Raw genomic sequence first — 21,610 nt, forward strand, 5'->3', positions numbered from 1 at the left:
TTATAGTGTGTGTGTGTGTGTGTGTGTGTGTTTGTGTTTTTTTTTTCTTCCGGGGGTTGGGCTTAACCCCTTAGTTCCAGTGAAGGGAACTCTTAAGGCCTTGGCATACCAAGACACTTTGGACAATTTCATGCTCTCAACTATGTAGGAATAGTTTGGGGATGGCCCCTTCCTGTTCCAACATGACTACGCACCTGTGCACAAAGTAAGATCCATAAAGACATTTATGAGCGAGTTTGGGGTGGAGGAACTTGACTGGCCTGCACAGAGTCCTGACCTCAACCCGATAGAACACCTTTGGGGTGAATTAGAGCGGAGACTGTGAGCCAGGCCTTCTCGTCCACATCAGTGCCAGACCTCCCATAGACAGACACACTCCTAAACCTTGTGGACAGCCTTCCCTGAAGAGTTGAAGCTGCAAAGGATGGGCCAACTCAATATTGAACCCTATGGACTAAGACTGGGATGCCATTAACATTCATGTGTGTGTAAAGGTAGGCGTCACAATACTTTTGAAAATATAGTGTATAATAACTGTATAAGCAGTAGAGCCATTACTTTTAGATCTCCACAGACATTCTAGTAGTACTTGGTGCACTGGATGTGCTTCAACCACAGTTCCATCTATTTTGTATGTTTCTTTCATGTGTGAAGCATAGCCAACAGATATTAAGGGGTGGACTGTACATTGTTATTGTCTAAAAAGCAAGCCTTGAGGCTTAACACTGGGTCAATAAAGATATGCTATTCTAGTGGGTCTTGCTCTCAACCCAAAGCTGTGAACAAACCGTCAATGTCAGTACAGTACAACTTCCAACTTCTTCAAAGAAACTTGTTAAACCATTTTGGCAGTTTCTCTTGGGCATGGACATGTGTCTAGGGAAATAGCAGGTTTGAGAAATGTGGCCCAAGTTCCGGTCAGGCCAGGCTGGAGTTCTCCCATGTGTTAGGTGTGTTTCTGCTCCATTAGTCATGGAGTCCCTGGGAAACAACATGCTATGGAACCAGGAGGGAAGCTGTAGAAAAGGTTCAAGTGAAAAAGCAATTCCACAAAAATCACGGCACAGGGCAACAATACAGTGAAAGACCTCTTGGCCTTACAGTGAAATTAAAGTGTCTCCTTAGAAATATCAAGGGAAAGAAAGGCTAGCATTCAATGTACTATCCAAAATTGCAATAGTTTTTTTGCTACACTTCTTTCTGGTATAAGGAATCACCTGGCCACAATATGATGACTATTAGTTTGTCTAATTAACCCTTCTCTGCAGTGTCCTTGCTCATGTTTGCTGGACATTTTTTATTAGTTCATTGTAATTTCTCCTTCAGCAGGTAAATGTAGTGTTCGTGGGGGCTAACTCACACTGCAAGAGATTAAATTGCTTGTTGGGTCTAGGGGGGTTCTTGACCCTGACACTCTAGGCAGGTGTCAAACACAAGGCCCACGGGCCGAATCTGGCCCTCCAAGCCATTTCATGTGGCCCTTGCACCTCTCCTGCAGCTGCAGGAAACCTCCAGCCCTCCTCTGGTCCTCCTCCTTTCTGCTTTTAAGCAATGCATCCAGCTTCTTCCCAGCAGCAGCATGTCACAAACTACGGTGAACGGGAGTGAACCACAACTGCGGTTAAGGAAAATTTACAATAAAGGTGAATGAACACAACTGCAATAAAGATTCCAATGCACTTCTCTATGCAAGTGATTATCAGTACGGGTCCCCAGGCGTCACTCCAATCAGAGAACAGGAGTTCGGGGATTCTCTACATCATATCACTTTACATATAGGAATGAATTGGGCTACTAAGGGAGCAGGTATTACAACATACCTCCTAACCTTAGCCAAAAAAAGGTATTCCGAACATGTTCAGTATTTTAGGGCGGAAGCCGTATACAAGTAACAACGAATGTCAAGCACGTAGCATATGAAAATACTGTATGCAATTGGCATATACTTGAGAGAGGCAACTATAGCTCAGATGGTTCCAGAGTGTATGTCCCTTTAAGATATTGCACAGCAGTCAGCTAAGGCACACTAAGTAATCCCAAGCAGTACTGTAGTATAAAGTAAAGGCAGATTCAAATACAGTACTTAGAATAAGGTATATGTGAACCGGGTAATTTTAAAGCAGTAAGTGCAACATAGTATTGGTACTTATCCGTTTTCGGAGGATGAAAGTAGTTCAGCAACCAAGGTAGTGTGGCAGGTATGGGTTTCTTTCATGAAGGGTCTCCTGGTGGGGTATATATTGGGTTGTCCGCAGCAACTGTAGTAATCTTGGCAGCGTAGATCCAGGAGTGGGATGGTTTCCAGTTTTAGGCATAGATAGTACCTGTAGTTTATTTGTAGCCAGGCCGGCAACGGCTGACAATAATAGAACAGCGTGTAGTTCCACGCTGGAACGCACGCGGCGCCGGGGAGATGACGTCATTGCGCGGTCGCCGTATGAGCTCCAGCGTGGAACGCAATACGGCGACCGAGGGGCCAAGTAGGATGCACATATCACATATGGTGGACTTGTCCCAAGGTCAGGAGATTTTGGATTAGGGTCTACAATTTTATATATACCCTTACCCAGATTAACCTGCCAAAATCGGCAAAACATGCACTTTTGGGTGGCGGAGGCATCCAGTTCCCAGAGTCGGCTTCTCACACTTATATTCATTTCAGCTAAAATAACTATAGCCAGGAACTGGAGGTCCGCTGTCCTGCCATTTGACCAGCTTAGACATAAACTGTCATGGCTTATGTTAAATGAACAGTTAACTGCAATGGTACAAGATAAGATGAAATTGATTCATAAAGTTTGGGATCCATGGATTAGATACTCAACAAACGACTACAGGACGCTCACAATCTAGATCTGTTCCCCAGAGATGGGTCTTTGGGCACGGTGCCGTAGTTCATCCCCCCTCCCCCTCCCTTCTTTCCTTTATCTGCCCCCTCCTCTACACTTTTTCTACTTTGTTTCACCCCCCCCCCCATCTTGGTTAAGGAAAAATTCTTAATTATTGGGTATCAATTTCTGTTATATTTTGTTGTGATGTTTTTCTTGCTCACCCTTGGCGGACCATTTCCAACTTGGGCTATAGTGGGAGATACCCGCGTGATGGGAGGAGCCAGACTCTCCCGGTACTCAGATGGGGAGCTGGTCCCTCCCAGCGGGTAGAACATACACTGGGGCCTAGGGTCGGAAATAGGCCTTAGATTATGGTCACTGTGGTACTGTATCCAGTTAAGGATTTATGGTTTAGTTGGGTATATATACCATAATTCCTTGTGCAGATGTTTTACAGTACACGTCAGGAAGTGAGAATGATCCAGATATGCTATACGAGGAGGATTCCTCAAGTCTTTTTGGAATGTTCAATGTAGGACTCCCTGACTATGTTGTATACGATATACTGAAAAGCTGAGATCTTTATACTTTGTATTGTTAAACTTCAATAAAAATTATTGAAACATAATGTAAAGGGGAGGGGATGCACTGGACATCTAACCTTACAATTACAACCGGCCCTTTCGAGGGCAATCATAATGCTGATGCGGCCCACAATGAATTGAGTTTAACACCCTTGATCTAGGCTGTGGGCAGTTTCTCAGCATCGTCACGTATAATTCAGGGCTGTTAACCCTTTATTATACATGGAGGAGGCAGATGTGTGACTGTGGCCAGGAACGGGAGAAGGCTTCATGGGAGCAGTCCCCTGGAGGGAGGGAGCCTGCAGGAGAGAGGAGTAAAGTAGGTATTACCCCTTATTCTTCTACCCCTAGACTTAATGAGTAGTTAATCCTTGCAGAATGGGTGGGGGGGCACAGCAAATTTTGTGTTGGGCTTTAATGAGCTAGACTGTTGGGTTTCAATCACATGGGGTGATTTAATCTGTGCCCCATGCAGGGCCATGTTTACCAATAGGCGGTTGCACAGGTGTTGCATGCATTCCCATTGCTGTCCATTGGGATAAAGCAGCAGCACGAATTTGAGGCACCCTTGGTTCATTCAGGGTTGTGCCTCTGCATGGATGTCATATTGGAAGCATCGGCTGTGTCTGTGCAGCCGTTTTGTCCCAATAATCAATAATAGGACCGCTGGCAGGGGAATGCATGCACCACCTGTACATTCTGTTTCCGTAAAACACATCAATGAACAGGGCATGTATTCAATCAAACCGTGTGAATAAGGCCCTAAAACACAGAAGACGCTTATGTGTATGGTTGATATACAGTATTTAGACTAGGAATCTTGGAATTCATGATTATGGAGCAAAACTGTTGTCATGGCTTCAAGAATTACATTTTTTAACTTTATTTTTTATTTTTTTTAGCAGTTATAGAAAATCAAGGTTAGCTATAGGCTGAAATGGAAATGTAATTTTTCATAGTATTATAACATTGCTGTAATCAACGGCATAGGAAATAATGGTGTAATATAAATGCTCATAATTACATTATAAAAATAACTGCAAAATTGCTAGAATATTTGTTAATTGTTAATGTAAACTGGACTTTTCCTTCAATGTGCTAAATTTACTATACTTTTTTCTTGTGAAAATTTTTTACTATACTTTAAAAACTCCAGCGGGATAACTTGACACACTTGGAGAACTACAATCTTTTGCATAAGTCACCCAAGAGTAACAAAATGTTAGCTCTGACACACTATACTTAACACATAGGAAAAAAACATTATTGTGGTTATTCACCCTAGATGATGTGATTTGGGAATGTACCTAATCCTAATATATTATGATTGTTTAGAGAGTCATGGAAATCATTTAAATTTAGTCAGTGTATGTTTTTTTTCCTATACACAATATGGACCTATGTATTTTTTCCCCCTGTCTACTGTATATTTTAACTCTTCTAATCAGAATATCCAGATTGTTCTGTCTTTAAAGTTGAATGATAAATGGATACGCCAGTACAACTTTGTATTTAGAGGCAAAGTTACCTCTTTGTCCTCTTGTGCTAACATTTGTGTATGCTGCCTGTGAATGTAATCTTGCATAGAGGTAATCACATGCAGAATGTGGAGGAGTGAAAAAGTTTCTTACATGGGGAAAACTGGAGAAATGAAAAAATAGTAGTTTAATGATCAGTTAAATCTGCTTGCCTGTGTAGCTCCTTACATAATTGTCAGAAAATAGTTCACTGGCCTTCACTGGCCTTTCAAATATTATAATATATCAATTTCTATTTATGTTCGACCTAACATTTATGTTCACATTTCAAATGAAACGATAAGACAACTGTCCTAACTAGCAAACCACATTACTTAACAGTTTAAAAACTACACTCCACACTTACCGGAGAAATTTGACCCCTTTTCTCAAAGGTAGTCAAACAGCACTCACAGGTAAGTACGTCTCCAAGTGGAGCTGAGGTCGCTCATCCAATGATATCCCAGATATTACAGGGCTAAAAGCAGTCAGTCTTGGATATTACAAAAGGGGGAGAGAAGAGGCCCCTCTGGGTGCAGATTTTTCAACAAGTTTTAATATGCAATACATTTTCTCTTATGATACACTCATATTTTAGGAGTTAAAAGAAGGCATCGACTCATAGCCCATTGTGTGGGACTGTCCTCTGTGAAGTTGATCCCTGGATCTCCTTCTCTGTGCATCCTGGGTGACTTTTCACCGCTGGATGGTGTTTGGCAAGCTGCGGTGGAGCATGTCCTTGGCTCGAGGCTTGGAACGCAGAGGGATGTCAGACGGAGGTGTATGACGTCACCGGAGTGCGACCAGGTTTTGTGCGCGTACGTGCCATGGATGGAGTAAGCAGCCACGCTCCTTTATCAAGCTAAATAAAGGAGCACGGCTGCTTACTCCATCCACAGCTTGTACTCTCACAAAACCAGGTCGCAGTCTGGTGACATCCTTCCCCCTCCGCCTGACATCTCTCTGCGTTCCAAGCCTCGAGCCGAGGACTCCACCGCAGCTTGCCGAACACCATCCAGCGGTGAAGAGTCATCATAACAACCACCCAGGACACACAAAGAAGGAGCTATAGGAATCAACTTCACTGAGGACAGTCCCACACAATGGGATATGACTCAATGTCCTCTTTAAACTCCTAAGATGTGAGTGTATCATAAGAGAAAATTTACTGCATAATAAAACTTGTTGAAAAATCTGCACCCAGAGGCGCCTCTTCTCCCCCCTTTTGTCTTTTCAGAGCTGGGAACATGGTCTCTGTTTCACTATGATGGTAGCCCTGAGTGTGGATTATTCCCATCCTATTTTATCCTCTTCCCCAACCCCCTCCCTCTATTATACTACCATTGAAAGACCTATATCCTGGTGGACACCCACCCAAGACTACTGAGGAACTGTGGACTTGGTGCCATACTGTGCGCATACATATAGGTATATGTTTTGTGTATCGAGCACATTAACTAACATTTGTAGGATTAATACAGCATTAGATTCTTGCACCTTCTTACTTGTATAAAATGTAGTCTTGGATCTTAAGATACTCTTCTCACTTTAAATATTCGCTCCACAGCATCGTATCGGATAAAACAAGCATCAATAAGGAAATCGGGAACGCAGGTTTGCATTCCACGCCTCCTGCATTCCATGAACAGGAAGTGACGTATCCCAGAAGTCCAACTTAATGTTTCGTCCGTGTGCGCATCTGACTATATTTTGAGAAAATTGGTCACGTTATTCTGGTAAGTGCGGATTGTTGTCACCTGGGAGCACTGATTGGTACCATATTGCACGACAAGCACTTTATTTCAGCAAGCACTTGATTGAAGAACTTTTTTGACATTTATGAATTATTTGTGTATTATTTTATAAGGATATCACATAGCATGTTTTGGTTGTCACATATGTAAAAAAAAAATATTGTATCCAGCACTATATATTTTTGGCACATTTTGGAAGTAATGCAATTGTTGTCTTTTTTTTTTCATTGTTTATATAGTTCAGCTTTATTAGCTGTAATGCACGCAGCTTCTATAAAAGGGTGAATACTTTGCGCAGGGAATGGAGTCCTGGGATACTTGCGCATTATGCGTTTGCAGAGTTCCAGTAACAAATCTGTGCTCTCCCTCTCAGGGCCATTACTTTCATCTTCTCTTGCGTTTGTGGTGTTGTCCTCATTTCTGTCTGGCTATTAGACTGCCATTGATGGTTCCATTCCTGCTTATGTGCAATGGAGTGGCATCATCCTACCATTGGGTTCCCATCTTAGGCTTCACATGCAAAGTCTTTTCTACCAAACAACCTGCACCCACTAACTTCACTGCATACAAATTACATGTTTTCAATATATGTTCTAAAACCTATGTAAGCCTGTGACTGCATTAATTTTGTCTTTTGTGAGCTAATATGGAATTAAATCTTTAAGACATACTTCAGGTAGCTCCTAGCTCTCCACTTTAGTTTCTAGACACATGACCGACAATGTGCACAGGTTCAACAGCAAGTCAATTTTTAACTGTCTGCTGGGTTTCCTTTACCAGCTTTAGCCCCCACATTGCTATAACTTCCTCGTCATTACATTATCAAGCTTGGTATTGTGATGTCACCCTGTAGAAGCTTCCACGTTTACTGCTATCATTACTGTGCTTAAAAAGCCTTCATGAGTAAATTGCCATGTGAGAAGACTTTACCTCTCCTATGGCATTAGCGATTTGAGGGATAATTGGAAGCCCAAGTCCGTTCAGGGGAAGAATAAAATCTACCTTTTTAACTTTTGTAAATTATTATTTTATACTAGGGTAGCAGCTTGTCTAGCCCTTGAGTGATTTGTGTGCGCACCATGTTGCAGTTTGTATATTTTTAGACACTTTTTCTACAATGGTGGTAGTAGTTGGCACAATGAACTAGCACTTTAATCTATAGAGATAATTGTCTCAATAGAGATAATTGGCTCACCAGGAAAGGGAACATTGAATCATCTGCATGTAATGCTTGGTTTTAGTAACCTTTTCTCTGGTAGGTCATTGTTTTATCACCAAAAAATTTTAGAAATGTTCATACAAAGTTTTATGAAGCTCGCAACTCATACATCTATGACGTTTATATGCTTGTAAATATTAATGTGAGACATTGGTTCTTTTTTTCTATAATACAAAACCAAGAATAGTGAACTTGCGCAAAGCTTTCAGTTTTATACAGATTTTAAAACGCTCCAGAGCAAACTACTGTGTAGTTATAGTCAATTGCTAGTAATAGCGGACTTGGCACAATGGAGGACTTGGTTTTTTTCTACTCCTTCTTGCACTGTAAACCTATCAATGATGATGAATATGATCATATCATATCTAGTTACTAACAGGTAAAAAATGTGCATTTTATATTTTTTTGTTGCAAGAATTTTTATGCCTTGTACACACGGTCTGACTTTTGAAGATTTGCAAAAGTCCGTCGGAAGTCTGACGGAAAGATAGAGATCAGGTTCTCTATCTAAGGTCCATCGGACTTCCGACAAAAAAAGTCAGATGGAAGCTACACATGCCAGATCGCTGGTGCCATGCAAGTCACCTGTCAGTGTATTTGCTTACTCGTAACTCTTACGAGCAAGCCGATACACGCTGACGGAATCAATGAGCTACTAGTAGTTCTTTTGAGAACTACAAGCTGTCAGCTGCTAAGGCTGTCGGGACTTGTAGTTTTCCATTCATGGAACACTGTGAATGAGTGACGCAAGCTGAGCCCCACACTGCCACTTTTTTTTTTGTGACAGCTAGTGGGGGGAGAAGATCCTTTCCTTTAATAACATGATACATGTTACATACTCAATATGCGTACAACGTGTAACATGTTATGAAAGGTGAACTGTTTATTCGGCTTGTCCAACCATAATTTTTCCGTTTTTCTGAGTCCACTGAGAGTACACTTTTCAAAGGTACATCTAAATTACAATTGTATGATTATTTTCTATGAAAATTTGTAAAAAAACAAATATCAGCAGGGTCCTCCTTTTTGTGCAAAAATAATAAAATGGCCTATTTATATCTAAGTATTGAGTGATACAATTCTTGAATGCACTGCAGGATTTGGTACTCAGTACATTTCTGACAGTAGTTTACAGTTGCTTTTGTGGGTTAAAGAAAATTGCACTTTTTTGTTTGATAATGTGCCCAACGTTTCTACTGCTGTGACTTGCAAGATTGACAGTATTGCTAACAGTAAAGCAAGTTTACTAGTAAAGTTTTCTTGTGAAAAAGTTTACTAGTAAAGTTAAAAATCAGCCTCGCCTATGGAATTACTGAGTCATGAATGCAGCGCAGCAGACAGCATCATATGAATGAAGGGCCTTGCAATACTTTCATGTTAAAGCAGTATTAAACCCAAAACCAAAAATGTAACCTATTGCATCTTACCAATCATTAAATGTGGAGGCTGCCCAGTAACACACTTCTTGTATTAGAATGCCCTCACTCTGGATGAATGAGCCGAGGGGGCATCTTTTTGGACGGCAGCATTGTTAGTCTGGGGGGAGAGGAGTGTAAGATGTATAAGAGCATTTGCTTATGGGTTTAAAACCACTTCCACTCCCTTACAACACCCTGTAGGGGAGCTACACTCATATTTACAAAGGTAACAATATATTATTGTGCCACAGTTGAAGAGATTTGAAACCACTTTCCCTTTTCTACCTGATAGATTTGTTAATAAAACTTTTCTATCAATGGCAATTAGAAATAAAGGGGTTCGTTTACAAAAGACGAATGTGCCATTCTCTGTGCAAGAGAATTTCCCTCATCTTAGTCAGTGTGGTACAAAGAATACTCAATTATGTGCAAGTAAAATTAAAGGAAATAGAGTGTTCTTGCTTGCACATGATTAGATGATGAAAGTCAACAGAGCTTCATTTCATTCGGTAAGCTAGGGGAAAATTCCCTTGCAAAATGAACAGCCTATGTTTGCCTTTTAATAAATCAACCTCAAGGAGTCAAAACAAGCTCACAGATGCATCAGCCAATACATTTTAAAAAAACTAGGGATGACCTTGCTGCCAATTGTAGAAAAAACTCAAGTGGCTACAAAACCACACAATCATTTTTACGTTAAGGCCTCGTACACACGGCCGAGGAACTCGACGTGCCAAACACATCGAGTTCCTCGGCCAGTTCAGCACTGAAGCCGCCGAGGAGCTCGGCGGGGCGAGAGCTCCCATAGAACAACACGGAAATAGAGAACATGTTCTCTATTTCCTCGCCGAGCTCCTCGTCGGCTTCCTCGGCCGAAAGTGTACACACGGCCGGGTTTCTCGGCAGAATTCAGCCAGAAACTCGGTCGGAAGCTGAATTCTGCCGAGGAAACTGGTCGTGTGTACGGGGCCTAATAAAAACTAACACTGGTCCTCTTTTTAAATAAAATTGTGGTCTCAAGTTGAAAGTTCCTGCAGTAAAAGACCCAGGGAATACACATTTCTGAATAGTGTGCTCAACATAGCAGCACTGACAATAACAATTAAAAATAATTGGTTTGTGAATAATTTCAGGGGCATTCTTTTGGTATAATATTTTTCATTGGTTTGCAAGAGTGCACCATTTTAAATAAAAATGTATTTACTGACTTAGCACAGTTCTGACCTTTTTTAGATGTACTAAGAATGTTTTCAACTCTTAACAATTTTAGCATATTGGGTATTAAAACTCGTTTGATAACATTTTGTAAATGTTTTACATTTACTACATATTCTTCTTGAGGAAAGTATATAGTTGGGTGTGTCCTCAGCGAACTTTATGTGCATTGTATATGTAGTGTATGGTAGCGTCCCTAATCTAAATTAAGACCCCATTCACACCTGAGCGTTTTGTAGCTTGAAGCCTGAAGCTACAAAACGCTGGAGGGGAATAAATCTATTATTCTCTATGGATATGGTTCACATCTCCACTCCAAAACACCTGAAGCCAGACGCTCCAAAACGCCTGAAGCTCAAACAAGTTCTCTGACTTTTTTTTAGGCAGGTTTTGTGGGGTTTTTTTGTTTTTTACATTGGTGACCTTTTTGACCTGTACAAAATCGCGACAAAACCCGAAAAAAAAGCTGCAAAAAATGCGGCATAATCACTGTAAATTTGCATGACTTTCTGCTGAAAACGCTATGCTCAGGTGTGAATGGGGCCTTAGTGCTGCTGGGCTGTAGTCAGATGAGCACTAATTGATAGATCTGCTATATTGAGGTTTTCTCTAGGCTTAGAATTATTGTTTGCCTGTTAGTAAGTTAACCAGACAATAGTGTAAGTTGTAATGACCTGAGTTATGAATAGTTAGGTCTCCCTGGCTGACCACTAGTAGGTGTATTGCCAATGGTGTATTCTGGGGGAGGGTTAAAAAAATGTTTGGCAGGGACCTTGAAAAGCTCTTTTCTCCTTGATTCTGCCTGGGAAGGATATGTTGATGACATCACATCACATGCCTGATGAAGGGGTCCTACGTGACCCCGAAACGTTGCACCTTTTGTTATGTGATTTTTTTTGTAATAAAACTTTTTTGGATGTAATTGGACGATCCTTGGTGTGCTGGCAAATATGTTTGATTGTTTGATGTCTCCAGGACCCAGCTGGTAATCGTTGCAGCACCTATCATTTTGTATGAGCCATTTTACCAGGAACCTGTGCGATTGGAATATTGATCAGAATGTTGCTGTATATTTCTGAGGTAGGTGTGCTATGCTACAGAGAAGCCCAATCCTGGAGCCTAAAGCTTCTTACTGGAGGGTATTTATAGAGCAAGCCGAACAAGAAGTTGACTACTTGGAATGGAGCACCAGGGGTAAACTTTGTTTGCTAACAAGTGTTCTAGACAGCTGGCTAAACGCTACTGCCGGTAGACATCGCAGAAAGTTCTGGTGGCTAATCCAAGGAGTAAATGTGCTGCATTAAATCGCTCTACAATCTGAATAGAGCCAGTCCAGCTTAAAGAGTACCATATTTTCTGGTGTATAAGACGACCGGATGTATAAGACAACCCCCCTAATGCTAATGTATTTCCTATGTTTTTGCCAATACTCACTGTATAGGATGACCCCCCCCCCCCCTTCTGAGGCTTCATATTGCCTAGATTTCCTTCTTCTCAATCGAAGTTGGAGCCATACAGCGCTGAGCCAATCACGGCGAGCAATGTATTCTATTGAATACAAAGCCTGCTCGGATTGGCAAAGGCTGTGACATCATCAGCCCGCGCCGCTCTGACTCACTGTAATGAAGCCTGCTCGGATTGGCAGAGGTTGTCTCCAATTAAAGCAGGCTTAGCAGGCTCTGAGTTCATCATAGACTGCATCGCCCGCCGGGATTGGCTGAGCGGTGCAAACTGTATGCATACAGTATTACCGAGCATCCCGGCGGCGCTGACATCCATCTGGCGGCTGCTTCACCCGGCGTATAAGACGACCCCCTGGTTTTTGGATGTGAAATTTAGATGTGAAAGGTCGTCTTATACACTGGAAAATACGGTAACTTAAAAGAAAAAAAATCCCCTCTGGGTGATCAATGTACACTGCAATGAATTTAAACAAACTTTTTTGCACAACAAAAGATAAAGATGTTTGCTGTGTGCAGAGTGAATTATTAAATTATTAAATGCACTGCTCCACCCAAATGGGAAAGCTCCACTTGTTTGCTCCCTCCTCTCTCTGCTGCCACATTTGGCACCTTTCTGCGAGGTTCCCTGGAAGTTCGACCCCCCCCCCCCCCTAACGCCGCCAGGCCATTCACAAAGTGCAGCACACTTCGCGCATGCACAGTAGTGGACCAGGTGTGAAGCCGCAAGTCTTCACTGCCAGTTTCCCTTACAAGGAATAGCGGCGACAGCACCCAAAAGCCAATTGAAAAATCGTCTGGGGTTCCGACATCGCGGGATCCCTGGACAGGTAAGTGTCCTAATATTAAAAGTCAGACTTTTCAGTTTTTGGTGGGGGGCTGGAGCTCCAATTTAATTAGCTGATGGACTTGCATTGTTCTAATGTGGAAAACGGAGGGTCAGTAACCCATTAGAAGTTTATTAACCTTTTGGGAGTATCTCGCGTTTCAAAAAAGATTTAAGGGATGCTTACAATCTGACTTGTATTTTAGTGCAGACTGGGAAAATCAGTGAGCCAATCGCAGGAAATTTAAATTTCTGACCTCCAGGTTGCAATATTGCATTGAATTTTACAGAAAATTCCAGCATTGCAGATTGAAAAGGAAAGGTAATTTTTGATAACATTCAATTACAAAATGGCACCTGTAGCAGTTGTATGTACTATAATAATAATCTAATTTGTTCCTCAAAAGTGATGGCCCTTTTTCTGCATGGATTAAGTAGTGGTAAGAATTCTGGAAATTTGGTCTGGCCTGGAGTTCAGTTTTATCTATATAAATGAAACCAGGATGAGCGAGCCCCACAGAGAAGACATTTTTGGCTAATGAAGGTTTTTACTTTTAATAAGACTAAAATGATTGACGAGTTTACTTTAATGCTTCTGTGCTGGAGCAAACGGGGTGACTTGTCTGTCTTTTAGAGTTCTGGTTTTAGAAGACTGATAACATTGACTTTTGCTCATTGTCCCAAAGCCTGTGTTGTACAAATCTAGACTTCTGGTAAGTTTCCATCACAGCCTTGGCCTGCATGGAACTGTTATGTTGTTCTCTCGCTCAGTGGTTTGCCATAAAGCTGTCAACTCCATGTTGTTTCTGGCCCTTATTTAGTGAGTGCTGCTTGAGAAAACCTATGCATCAAACAGTGAGAACCATGCTCCTGTGTCACAAATATAAAGGTACTGTACAAAACAAAGTAAACATTGCTTTTCACACTAAATGGCTGCAATGAGTTTTTAAAGTGTATTTTGTTCTGTGCACAGACCGTATTTTTAATATATTTTTTTAGTTAGTCAGGTTGAAAAAACAAGTCCATCTAGGTCAATCATAAAAATATCGTACAATCCCATATACACAATTAATTCTATACCCACAGTTGTTCCAGAGGAATGTGAAAAAACCCCAGTAAATCATGATCCAATTTGCTACAGCAGGGGAAAAAAATTCCTTCCTATCCCCGAGAGGCAATCGGATTTTACCTGGATCAACTTTACCTATAAATGTTAGTACCCAGTTATATTTTGTACATTTAGGAAAGAATCCAGGCCTTTCTTAAAGCGGGAGTTCACCCGAAAAAAATTTTTTACCCTTAGATTAATGCTCATTTTGTCAAGGGGAATCGGGTAGTTTTTTTTTTTAATCTAAGCAGTACTTACCGTTTTAGAGAGCGATCTTCTCCGCCACTTCCGGGTATGGTCTTCGGGACTGGGCGTTCCTATTTGATTGACAGTCTTCCGACAGGCTTCCGACGGTCGCATACATCGCGTCACGAGTAGCCGAAAGAAGCCGAACGTCGGTGCGGCTCTATACGGCGCCTGCGCACCGACGTTCGGCTACTTTCGGAAAATCGTGACGCGATGTATGCGACCGTCGGAAGCCTGTCAATCAAATAGGAACGCCCAGCCCGCAGCCCCTACCCGGAAGCGGCAGAGAAGATCACTCTCTAAAACGGTAAGTACTGCTTAGATTTAAAAAAAACTACCCGATTCCCCTTGACAAAATGAGCATCAATCTAAGGTTAAAAATTAACTTTTCGGGTGAACCTCCACTTTAAAGCAATCTACTGAGCTGGCCAGAACCACCTCTGGAGGGAGTCTATTCCACATTTTCACAGCTCTTACTGTGTAGAAACCTTTCTGTAAAGTGGAGATTAAGGGCCAAATCCTCAAAAGAGATACGATGGAGTAACTGCTGTTACTCCGTCGTATCCCTGGTCCTAACTATGGAACTGATCCACAGAATCAGTTTCCCATAGTTAGGGAGAAGATCCGGCATGTGTAATTGAATTACACTGCCGGATCTTAGGATGCAGTACCGCATCCGCCGCTGGGGGCATTTCATGTCGAAATGCCGCCTCGGGTATGCAAATTAGCACTTTTCAGCTTTGTTTTTTCTCCGTAAGTATTAAGTTGCATACGCAAAATTAGGGCTGCTTTTACAAGGTGTAAAGTTAGTACACCATGTAAAAGCAGACCCTTCTGTCTAGCGACGCGTTTTTTTTTCGAATTTAAATTTTTTTTTTTGCGCCGTATCTTTTTTTTTTTTTCAACGCAACTTTATTGACCCGTCGCAATCCACAAAGCCCGACGTAACGTAATTTCGTGCTATGCACGTCGGGAAAATGACGTCACGAGCATGCGCAGTATGGCCGGCGCGGGAGCGCGCCTCATTTAAATGGGAATCGCCCCCATGAAATGAGGAACGCCTTGCGACGGCGGAATTTAAGTTACACAGCCAGAAATTTCTAGGTAAGTGCTTTGTGGATCGGGCACTTAGGTAGAAATTTTAAGGCAGTGTAACTTAAATTAGAAATTCGCCGTTACGCTGGGTCTTTGTGGATTTGGCCCTAAATCTATTTTCCTCTGGGCGTAAAGAGTGCCCCTGTGTCCTCAGTGTTGACCGTAAAGTGAATAACTCAACACCAAGTTCACTATATTGGCCCCTTATATATTTGTACATGTTGATCATATCCCCCCTTAATCAAAAGAGAATAAATTCAGTTCCTCTAATCTTTCCTCATAGCTGAGCTCCTCCATGCCTCTTATCAGTTTGGTTGCCCTTCTCTGCACTTTCTCCAGTTCCCTGATTTTATCCTTTTTGAGAACTGGTGCCCAAAACTGAACTGCATATTCCAGATGAGGTCTTACTAATGATTTGTACAGGGGAAAAATAATATCGCTTTATGGAGTCCATACCTCTCTTAATACAAGTAAGGACTTTGCTCGCTTTGGGAACCGCAGCTTGGCATTGCATGCCATTATTGAGCTTATGATCTACCAAAACCCCCAGATCCTTCTCCACTACGGATTTCTCCAGTTGTACTCCCCCCTAGTATGTATGATGTATGCATATTCTTAGCCCCCATTGAGGTTGGCTTGTAAATTGGAGACATCCTGTAAGGACGTTATTTCACTGCATCATTTTGGGGTCATCTGCAAAGACCAAAATGGTACTTTTAATCCCAGACCCCTATATCATTTATAAACATATTAAAAAGTAAGGGTCCCAGCACTGAACCTTGGGGTACACCACTGATGACTTTAGACCATTCAGAGTAAGAATCATTAACCACTACTGTCTGAATTCTGTCTTTTAGCCAGTTTTCTATGCATTTACAAACTAATATTCCAAGCCTTTAGACTTTACCTTACACATGAGCCGTGTGTGCGGAACTGTATCGAACGCTTTTGAAAAATCCAAGTATACCACGTGCACAGCCACATCTCTGTCCAAGGTTTTACTTACCTCTTCATAAAAAGAAATCAGGTTTGTTTGACAACTTTTGTCTTTCGTGAAGCCATGCTGTCTGTTGCATGAAATATTTTTTGTGGTCTTTTTTATTAAACTCTCCAGTATCTTCCCGACTATAGAAATTAAACTAACATGTCTATATTTACTTGGTAAAGACTTTGTTCCCTTTCTTAAATATGGGCACCACATTGGCCCCTTCACCAATCCAGTGGTACTATTCCCGTCATTAAAAAGTCCCTAACAATTAGAAACAATGGCTTTGAAATGACAGAGCTCAATTATTTTAGGATCTGTGGGTGGATGCCATCTGATCCAGATGCTTTATCCACCTTTATTCTGTCAAATTATTCAAGAGAAATTTGTGGACTGCCACATGCTAGTTGCCTGGTAGATCTCAGTACTATGGATCAGAAAAAAGCTCATTATTAAGTAAAAGCCAGAGAAAAGTTAGAATTGTTTGTCTTTTTTATACTTGTATACTGTAAGGCCCCATACACACAAGAGGATTTATCCGCGAATACGTTCCAGCGGAACGTTTCCGTGGATAAATCCTCTCGAGGATTTCAGCAGATTTCTCTGCGATGGAGTGTACTCACCATCGCATTGAAATCCGCGCCGAAATCCTCTGGCGATGACGTGTCACCGCGATTATGACGCGGCGACGTGCGCGACGCTGTCATATAAGGAATTCCACGCATGCGTCGAATCATTACGACGCATGCGGGGGATCCCTTCGGACGGATGGATCCGGTGAGTCTATACAGACCAGCGGATCCATCCGTTGGGATGGATTCCAGCAGATGGATTTGTTTAGCATGTCAGCGAATATTCGATCTGCTGGAATCCATCCCAGGGGAGATATATCCGCGGAAACAGATCCGCTGGAGTGTACACACCATAGGATCTGTCCGCTGAAACCCATTCGCTGGGATGTTTCAGCGGATGGATTCTATCGTGTGTATGGGGCCTTACAGTGACTCAAAGTTCTTGAGTCTTCTGAGCTCTGGGGAAAACAGAATTTCTCCCTTGCACTGAGACCTCCCCACACATCATCCTCTACATCTTTATAGCATGGGGCAAGGTGTTCTGCATAGCTCCCAACTGCCCCTTAAGCAGGCCATACACGGTCGAATTTGGAACAAATTTTCTTTTCAAAATCAGAAAGTTCGTTATTTTTGTGATCCGATGATGCCACCATTGATTTTCGAAATTCGGCCGACCAAACCTTCATGTTGCCGGGAATATTCGATTCTCTCCGGGAATATTCTTTTCTCTCTGGGAATATTCTTTTCTTGCACATGCGCATTTTTTTTATTATACATTTCTTGCACGATTCTCCCATCATTGATCAGAAAATCGTTTGTTTTTCAAAAAAATTCCAACATGTCGGATTCCTCAAATTTGTTTGCCGCACGAAAATCGGCTGTTGCTGCAGCCCACTAACGGTGCGAAATTCATACGAAAATTCTTTGATACAATTTTCGAAAGAAAAATTAATTTGAAATTCGAACCGTGTATTAAGTTGGAGCCACGTCCCTCTTTCCTCCCCAGTTTTGTCTGTTTTTGGTGTCCTGTATGGACCGCTATAAAAAAGTATTCTATTCAAAATGTTTCCTACCATGCTAAACCATTTATCCAACCCTTGATTTTTTTGCTTGTATTATTTTGAAAAGGTAATATAAAGTAAAAGTACTGCTAAAAATAAACAGTTGTGGGTTTAGCCAATTACTTTATTGCTAATGAATTCTCTGCGGTCTATATAACTGGAGGTGCGGCCTTTACCTACATTCCTTGTACTTTAAAAGTGTCCCTCTTTCTCAGCTTAGAAAGTTGAGAGGTATGGTTCTATAGTCCACAGAGATGAACTGGGCATTGCTGAAATACTGCTTGAGACAAGATGGCGGAGAGCACAGGACAGCACTGGATTTCTGTCAGAAGCAACAATTTTTGTTTTTACAATTCTCAAATTATAATGCATTTAACAGTGCAATTTATATATTGTGCTAATATGTGACTAATTAAATGAGTCCTTTAAAATGCTGTTCTTGTTTATATATATATATATATATATATATATATATATATATATATATATATATATATGTGTTATGCCTTCCTTGGCCAAGCAAAATGCATAAGGCAGGCGTGAACTTCCGGTGACGTCACATGCGGCATTTGAAGTGCAAATGGGAATACTGTGTTCCAAGGCGGTGTTTTACATGCTCATATACAAGTAACGATCTTTTAAGTGTTTAATCTGGTTTTAACATTACTTTTTAATAAAATGGAACAGAATCGACTTGCTATCTTTTCACAGCAAGTTTGTGAGTGAGGACACAGGAGGAGGGGAACACAGTACTCCACTTTCACTATTGGCACATACAGTATCTCACAAAAGTGAGTACACCCCTCTTACATTTTTGTAAATATTTTAATTACTGTATTTATTGGCGTATAACACTCACTATTTTACCCTGAAAATAGAGGGTAAACTGTGCCTGCGTGTTATACGCAGGGGGCTGTGGAAAGTTTTTTTTTCCTGAAACTTTCCTCTTAAAGTTAGGGTGTGTGTTATATGCCGATAAATATGGTATACCTTTTCGTGTGTGACCACACTGAAGAAATGACACTTTACATTGTAGAAAAGTAGTGAGTGTACAGCTTGTATAACAATGTAAATTTGCTGTCCCCTCAAAATAACTCAACACAAAGCCATTATTGTCTAAACCGCTGGCAACAAAAGTGAGTGCACCCCTAAGTGAAAATGTCCAAATTGGGCTCAAAGTGTCAATATTTTGTGTGGCCACCATTATTTTCTAGCACTGCCCTAACCCTCTTGGGCATGGAGCTCACCAGAGCTTCACAGGTTGCCACTGGAGTCCTCTTCCACTCCTCCATGATGAGATCACAGAGCTGGTGGATATTGGAGACCTTGCGCTCCTTCACCTTCCTTTTGAAGATGCTCCACAGATGTTTAAAAGGATTTAGGTCTGGTGACATGCTTGGCCAGTCTTTCACCTTTTACCCTCAGCTTCTTTAGCAAGGCAGTGGTCGTCTTGGAAATGTGTTTGGGTCGTTATCATGTTGGAATACTGCCCTGCAGCCCAGTCTCCGAAGGGAAGGGATCATGCTCTGCTTCAGTATGTCACAATACATGTTGGCATTTTTTGTTCCCTCAATGAACTGTAGCACCCTATTGCTGGCAGCACTCATGCAGCCCCAGACCATGACACTCCCTCCACCATGCTTGGCTGTAAGAAAGACACACTTGTCTTTGTACTCCTCATCTGGTTGCCAACACACGCTTGTCACCATCTGAACCAAATGGGTTTATCTTGGTCTCATCAGACCACAGGACATGGTTCCGGTAATCCATGTCCTTAGTCTGTTTGTCTTCAGAAAACTATCTTCTGCATCATCTTTAGAAGAGGCTTCCTTCTGGGATGACAGCCATGCCAAGATCCTGAAAATTGGTCTGCAATCTTTTTATAACCTAGCCAGTGATGGCGAACCTTGGCACCCCAGATGTTTTGAAACTACATTTCCCATGATGCTCAACTACTCTGCAGAGTGCATGGTTATCATGGGAAATGTAGTTCCAAAATCTCTGTGGTGCCAAGGTTCGCCATTTTTTTCAAATCCTCAAATTTCTTTGCCATGAGGTGCCATGTTGAACTTCAAGTGACCAGTATGGGAGAGAGAGAGCAATAACACCAAATTTAACATACCTGCTCCCCAATTACACCTGAGACCTTGTAACACTAATGAGACACATGACGCCAGGGTGGGAAAATGGTTAATTGGGCCCAGTTTGGGCATTTTCACTTGGACCCTTTTCACGCTGAAGGCGCTTTTCAGTTGTTTTAGAGCTAAAAATATTGCCTGAAAAGTGCCTCTCAAGCCTCTCCAGTGTGAAAGCCAGAGCAGCGTGCAGCGTCTTTGGGGTGGCGCGGGAGCAGTGTATACACCCCTGCCATTGCAATTAATGGGCAGCGCTGATGAAATGCCTGCAAAGCGCTTCAGCAGTGGTGCTTTTTGGAAGCTTTTAACCCATTATTAACCCCTTCTTTGGGGTTAAAAGTGCCATGCTCCTGCCTGCACAGCGCCTGTAAAGCGGGTGGTTTGAGTGTGAAAGTAGCCTTAGGGGCGTAGTCACTTTTGTTCCCAACGGTTTAGACATTAATGGCTGTGTTGAGTTATTTTGAGGGGACAGAAATTTTACACTGTTATACAAGCTGTACCCTCACTACTTTACATTGTAGAAAAGTGTCATTTCTTCAGTGTTGTCACATGAAAAGATATAATATATTTACAAAAATGTGAGAGGTGTACTCACTTTTGTGAGATACTGTATATATGAAAACAACAACAGCATTTTGAAGGACTTATCTAATTATTCATTATTGGCACCATACAGTATATAAATTGCACTGTACATTTTTTTTTTTGCTAGGTGCATATTTTTAATTTTTTGTTTTTTATAAAAATACTTTATTTTCTAAGTCGTTTAGAATAATATAGGATTGTATAAGTGGTTTGACAGCGCTGGGTTTACACATTTTACATTTTAGAGGATTTTTTACACCTTGCACCACAGCAGCAGTCACTTTCTGTTAACTGACACACATACCGTAGCGCAAGGACAATAATATTTAAATAATGATAATGCTTTCAATTACATGTTGTGTATGTAATGGACAAAAAAAAAATGGTTCTTGTCCGGCTTTGCGTACACTCTCAACCTCAATATATTCAGCATAGAGAAACCCTTTAAAAAAAAATCCTTTCTGCTCTCAGGGAACCCCTGCTAAAAATGAATATATATACATTGGCCCGGATTCTTGTAGCACTTACGCCGACGTATGTGTAGATACGCCGCTTAAGTGCACAGATGCGCCATCGTAGCTATGCGCCTGATTCCTAATGCAAGATACGCCTGAAATGTGGCTTCATCCGACCGATGTTAGTTTCCTACGCCGTCGGAGCCTGGGCATTTATTTACGCTGGCTGCAAGGGGAGCTTCCATTGATTTACGCGTTGAATATGCAAATGACCGAGATACGCCGATTTACGAAGGTACTTGCGCCTGTCGCAGTAGTATACGGCGTTTACGTAAGGCGTACGTCCGGCGTAAAGTTATTCCACCCATAGGAGGCGCATCCCATGCAAAGGTATGGACGACAGAACAGCCGTCGTATTTTACATAGTTTACGTAGGACTACGTGAATAGGGCTGGGCGTAGGTTACGTTCAGTGATTCGATGTATCTTAGGCGTTAGGTCCGACGTGATTCTGAGCATGCGCACTGGGAAGCGTCCACAGGACG

General features: G+C 41.7%; 1 protein-coding gene across 3 annotated transcripts in view; it reads left to right on the top strand.

Moving 5' to 3' along the window:
• Window positions 1–21,610, top strand: part of C7H1orf21 (chromosome 7 C1orf21 homolog) — a 178,465-nt gene that overhangs the window by 28,009 nt on the left and 128,846 nt on the right. For all 3 annotated transcript variants that reach the window (XM_040359802.1, XM_040359799.1, XM_040359801.1), the window contains exon 2: window positions 6,500–6,668. The gene's annotated coding sequence lies outside the window, so the exon portion shown is untranslated. The remainder of the gene's footprint in view (window positions 1–6,499; window positions 6,669–21,610) is intronic.

Source organism: Rana temporaria, chromosome 7 (assembly GCF_905171775.1).
Source record: "Rana temporaria chromosome 7, aRanTem1.1, whole genome shotgun sequence".
Classification (NCBI taxonomy): Eukaryota; Metazoa; Chordata; class Amphibia; order Anura; family Ranidae; genus Rana; species Rana temporaria.